A 6,000-nucleotide genomic window follows, 5' to 3' on the forward strand; every position below is an offset into this window, starting at 1 on the left:
CTTTGGTTGCCTAGAAATTTGACATGCCAACACATAAACCCTTGCTCACTTTTTTATTATTTTTTATCTCTAACCCCTGGAGCTGTACTTAGAGTTAGCTCCAGGCAGTCTGTGTGTAAGGATGGTCAGCAGACCCTGACCATCTTCCAAAAAATAAAATTGCATTCATGTGACATTAAGAATAAATTGGGAGATTGGGATTGACATATATACACTAATATGTATAAAATGGATAACTAATAAGAACCTGCTGTATAAATAAATAAATAAAATTCAAAAATAAAAAAACACATCTTTTTAAAGAATAAAGTCAAAGGGTGAAGACTAAAACAAGAAAGTGATATCCTAAGAAAGGTATTTAATCCTATCAGATATTTGCATCTCATCTCAGTGGGTAAAGATGGCAGGTTTATGTGGGAATAGCTTGCTTAAAGTTTGGGGCAATATAGACCTTAGGCTTTGTCATAATAGATACCTAGAAGGGAAAAAAAACATGAGTCCGTTTTTGTGGGTCTAGTGGATGAAAACCAAGGCTTAGTAATACATCAGTGAGAGATTTATTTTGGTCTAGTGTGCCTGCACTACATCTTGCTTCCTATCAAATGGACAGGCACATTCTCCTCTCCTTAATAGATTCCTGTAGCAAATAGGCAGAGAAACAAGATGTCGGCAACTCTACCAATTTAAAAGGGCAAGAACTTCCGAAGTGTTATTTCCTTACCAGCTTTTCCAGATTATTCTTTGTGTACCTTGCAAGCATCACAGCTAAATATGATATTTACATTATTTAACAGCAAGCATGGCATGGGCAGGAACCAATCAAAATAGATGCTGGTTATATACAGCTAGTGTGGATATCCTGGTGCATATTAGCTGAATATCCATTCTGATTAGAGTAATGGTAAACCAAAATAAAGCATCCTCTTCATCATTATCTTTATCACAATCACTAATGTATCTTATGCTTATACATTTTGCAATACTGGCTTAGGATCAATATAGAGGGCTAAGCACATCTCCTGCCTCCTCATATTCTAACCCTTAAAACATGTCAAAGTTGGAGTTCATTGACCTAAAACAAATAGATTTTCAGATAGTTCTGCAGCAAAAATGGATTTATTCAGGATCAGCAGAGAATTGCAACTCAGGGTCTATATTCATGGCAAGTTCCCACACAGGAAGGAAAGGAGAACCCTTTTATAGAGAGGAAAAGGAAGTTGGGAGGGCTGTAGTAAACAAAGAGCTCATGGATTTTCATTGGCTGAGCCCTTGTCAGGAGAGAAGGGGACTCTTTCTTCTTCCTCTTGGGCTCCACCCTCAGCACAGGGCATGAAAGTTCCCTCTTCTGGTCTCTCAACTCTAATTGAGGTTTCAGTTTATTAATGTTTTACAAGTATAGACTCTAAGAGATGAAACTTTGATAGGACCCAACTAATTAAGGAGACAGCATGCTAAAACAAACACAGGAGAGTACTTCTGTGAAAAATGACAGTAAACGGAGATAGTGACTCCATTGGTATTTTCAGTCTAGATATTACAGAGAACCAGGTGTAGGATGTGTTTAACTTTTAAATAACTCAGCAAGTGGCCCCCAACTCCATGTCTCAAGCTGGTTCTAATCAACCAGAGCAGTGAGTGTAAGCACTGAGACCAGTGAGGCAAGCAAATGCTCCCTGTAGAAAAAAAAAAAGAGGAAAAGAGAACACATACACCCACACATAAGCTACTTGTGTATACCCATGAGAAGCATGTCCTTTCTTTCTTCCAAGATTGCTGAAGGTAGATCAAACTGCATGCACAGGAGAATCTCAAATAGAAAGATGAGTGCATAACTAATGCAATTGAAAAAATAAAACAATCTCAACATGCAGAATATATGCCAGAGGAATCAGAGTTGAAAGCTTTTCCTCTAAGATGGGGAAAAAGACAAGTTTGCCCATTCTCACCAGTACTGGGAGCCTTAGCCACAGCAATCAGGCAAGAAAATGAAATAAAAGGCATCAGAATTGGGAAGGAAAATGTATAATTGTCTGGTGACATGATTTTATATGTAGAAAACCTTAAAGACTCCACAAAAGCAATTTTTTAATATGTGAGAACAAATAAATGAATTCAGTAAAGTAGCAGGATATAAAATCAACATATGACAATCCGTAGCAATTCTATACACTAAAAATTAGCTATCTGAAAAAGAAATAACCCCATTTGTGATAGCATCAAAAACAATAAAATACTTAGGAACAAATTTAACCAAGTAATTGAGAGATCTGTACACTGAAAACTATGACACTGATGAAAAATATTCAAGAAGATGCAAATAAATGGAAATATATTCTGTGCTCATGGATCGGAAGAATTAATATTGTTAAAATGTCTATACTATCCAAAGCTATCTGTAGATTCAAAATTCTATCAAAATTCCAATGGCATTTTTTACAGAAGGAGAAAAAACAATCTTAAAATTTGTGTGGAACCACAGAAGAGCACCACCCCCCGCCAATAGCCAAAGCAATCTTGAGAAAGAACAAAGCTGGAGGTATCACAATGCCTGATTTCAAAGTATATTGCAAACCTATAGTAATCAATACAGTATAGTACTGGCATAAAAAGACAGAAAAACAAATGGAACAGAATCCAGAGCCCAGAAATAAATCCACACACATACAGGCAACTAATATTTGACAAGGGAGTAAAGAATACTTAGTAGGGAAAATATAGTCTCTTCAACAAATGGCGATAGGAAAACTGAATGTTCACAGGTAAAAGAATGAAACTGGGACTTCCTGGTGGCACGGTGGATAAGAATCCACCTGCCAGTGTAGGGGACATGGGTTCGAGCCCTGGTCCAGGAAGATCCCACATGCCACGGAACAACTAAGCCTGTGCACCACAACTGCTGAGCTTGTGCCCTGGAGCCCGTGAGCCACAACTACTGAGCCCATGTGCTGCAACCACTGAAGCCTGTGCACCTAGAGCCCGTATTCCACAACAAGAGAAGCCACTGCAGTGAGAAGCCCTCACACCGCAGCAAAGAGTAGCCCCTGCTCGCCGCAACTAGAGAAACCCCGCACGCAGCAACGAAGACCCAACGCAGCCAAAAATAATAAAATTAAATCTTAAAAAAAAAAAGAAAAAAAAGAATGAAACTGGATGCTTTTTTGCACCAGTTACAAAATTAACTCAAAATGGATTAAAAACTTAGAGAAAGTTAAATACTGTGTTGTCACTTATATGTGAAATCTAAAAAATGAATGAGTAAGTATAACAAAACAGAAGTAAAGGCATAGATACACTACAAACTGGTGGTTACCAGAGGAGAGGGGTTGGGGGAGGGGCAAGATAGGTGAAGAGGATTAAGAGATACAAACTACTAGTTATAAATTAAATAAGTTACAAAATGTAAAGTACAACACAAGGAATATAGTTAACATGTTATAATAATATGGACTATAATCTATAGAAATATCAAATCACTATGTTGTACACCTGAAACTAATTATAATATTATTAGTCAACTGTACTTCAATTAAAAAAAAAATACTTAAATGTAAGGCTGGAAACTGTAAAATTCCTAGAATAAAAAGGAGAAAAATCTCCTTGACACTGGTCTTGCTGATGATTTTTTTGGATATGGCACCAAAAGCACAAGCAACAAAAGAAAAAAATAGACATGAGGTTAAAGCATGGTTACTGTTTTCCAGCTACATGCTTTGGAGAATTGGAAAAGAAAAGGAGTGATATAGAACTTTGTGACCATTTTTAAGTATAGGGAGAAGTTGAGAATAACTCTGAAGTACCTCAATTTCTTTCTCTCTTTTTAAAAAATGATTTTTAGAGCTAAAGAGGCCAGACTTTAACAACCAAAATAAAATTTTTATCCAGCAATTTCTAGGAATTTTATATATCCAAGAAGATGCCATTTTTATAATGCTTTAAAGAGAGATTATGGAAGATAATTATCTCTGGAGAGGATGAGTATTGAGGTAGGACTGGGATATGTATTTGCTCTTTGCCATTTTATTGACAACCATACCAGCAGAATTAACTTGAATTAGAAATACATCTGATCTCCAGAGTGAAGCATCTATTAATGCAAATCCTTAGGACCTATGTCCTTGCTCTCTTCCTTGGGTTCCTTTTCTGGCTCTCATTGGCTTTCATGGATGTCTGAACTTCTTAAAGTCCTGATCTCAGAGACATTATTTTCTCAGATCAGATGCCTGGAACTACAGTCATTGGAAACCATGAGGATGGGTTTCCTGGGACCAACCTCCAATTTGGTGGAGTCCTATTGAAATGCCAATCAAAGTTCCAGGCAGCAGAGGAAGAAGGCTTCCCTGGGGCATTTATATTCTGAAATGTAAATTATGGTTTGCCTTGACTTCCACTGCAATTTTTAAGATGTCCTCCTCCTTTTGTTCAGAAAACGTTCTCAGTGCAGCTGGGAATACTAGTTCCAATTAACAGACAAATCTGCATGTAAGGAAAGTAAGACTACTAAATTCATGGAGTTAAGCTTAGAGGTTTTTTCTCGTAGACCATGTCAGCTTTGCAGTATCTTGAAAGAGTCAGGGTTTGGGTGGAACATGATAGATTCAGAATGAAATAAAATTTACTAGGAATTATGCTTATCAGAGTTCAGGAATCACAAACAAGCAACTCTTGCCAGCTTATTCAAGTTTGTCTGCCATCATAATTAAACAGTGTTTTATAAGTACAAATAGAAAAGAATCTATTTTGTAATCCAAATTGTCAATTTTAAATATTTTCTCTAAGAAATGTTAGCAATAATGAGGAATAGTCGCTTTTGAGGAAAATCAAAGTTATCTGTACTCACTCATACAGGGAAACACTGACTTCCCTGTCCACATGGCTTTTGTGCCTTTTCCTAACTGTGGTGGATTGAACTTCCACAATTTATCCCTCTTCCTGGATGTACCTTTGAGTCCTTTTGCAGTCTTTTGACTAAAGGTAGAACGTGTTTCATTACTGCTTGATTTCGGCTGATGGGATATTTGCAGACCTGATTCAAGCAAAGGCTTGAAATGAATGCTCTCCTTGAAAATGTTCAACAATCAACTCTCAATTTATTAAACGCCGTGGGTGGAGAATCAGTTGTTAACAACATGAGGAGAAACGTTCTGATTTGTTGCATTTGCTAATTTCCATGGTATCAATACTCCCACTACTGCCACTTTCAAGCTACCTGGGAGACACTGGTGAGTGCAATGCTGGGAAGAGACATACAGACATAACCATTTGTAGTATTTCTACCATACAGACAGAATAGACCTAAATAACCTTAAGATTCTAGATACCAAGAGAATGTAGAAACATAATGAGAAAGTGATACATTTTAAATATTTATCTTTGTTTCTCTTTGTTACAATGTAATGTATTTAATTGTGACTTATTATCATTTAAATTTTAATAATGGCTGTTTTTAACAACCAACTCACAAAAGGCTAAAAATACAACAGTCAACCTCTGTAAATAAGTACAACCAGCTGTAGCTCACCCCTGCTTGAACTTTTCAGGTTGGTCAGCTCTCCTGCACTCTTGCCATCACTGAGAAGAAGGTGCCTTGACTAGCCCCCTGTTCAAGGAGGATAAACACACAGGGAACAGTATTTCCTAGCTCACTCGCTGACCTGCAACTTGAAGCAGAGCCGCCTTGCTAAGCCCTGCCAAGGGGAGCAGATCCTCAGGTGCTGCAGATCCACTGAAATGAAGGATTGCTACTTCAAGCTCCTGAGTTTTGGAGGTAATTTGTTACATAGTATGATTGGAGTGATATATGACTAATATAGCAACTGCTTTCTGAGAAGAAAGAATCATATCATAACAAAATATCGTGTTGCTTTTATAAGCACCAGTAAGATATTTATCATTATCTGAACTTAGCACTATAATTTATTTTTATATTTTCTGTGGAATTTAGTCTAAAAAGATATAAAGGGATATCCTGGATCATCCATCTGGCCAGTTTATTACCAGGGG

General features: G+C 37.1%; 1 long non-coding RNA gene across 1 annotated transcript in view; it reads left to right on the top strand.

Annotated features, from left to right (window-relative positions):
* The window catches only part of LOC137233080 (uncharacterized), a 149,362-nt gene extending 143,711 nt beyond the window's left edge, over positions 1-5,651 (top strand). Inside the window, exon 4 of the long non-coding RNA XR_010947286.1 lies at positions 5,538-5,651. This is a non-coding gene — a long non-coding RNA (uncharacterized lncRNA). The remainder of the gene's footprint in view (positions 1-5,537) is intronic.
* Positions 5,652-6,000: the final 349 nt, after the last annotated feature.

This window comes from Pseudorca crassidens, chromosome 10, assembly GCF_039906515.1.
Source record: "Pseudorca crassidens isolate mPseCra1 chromosome 10, mPseCra1.hap1, whole genome shotgun sequence".
Classification (NCBI taxonomy): Eukaryota; Metazoa; Chordata; class Mammalia; order Artiodactyla; family Delphinidae; genus Pseudorca; species Pseudorca crassidens.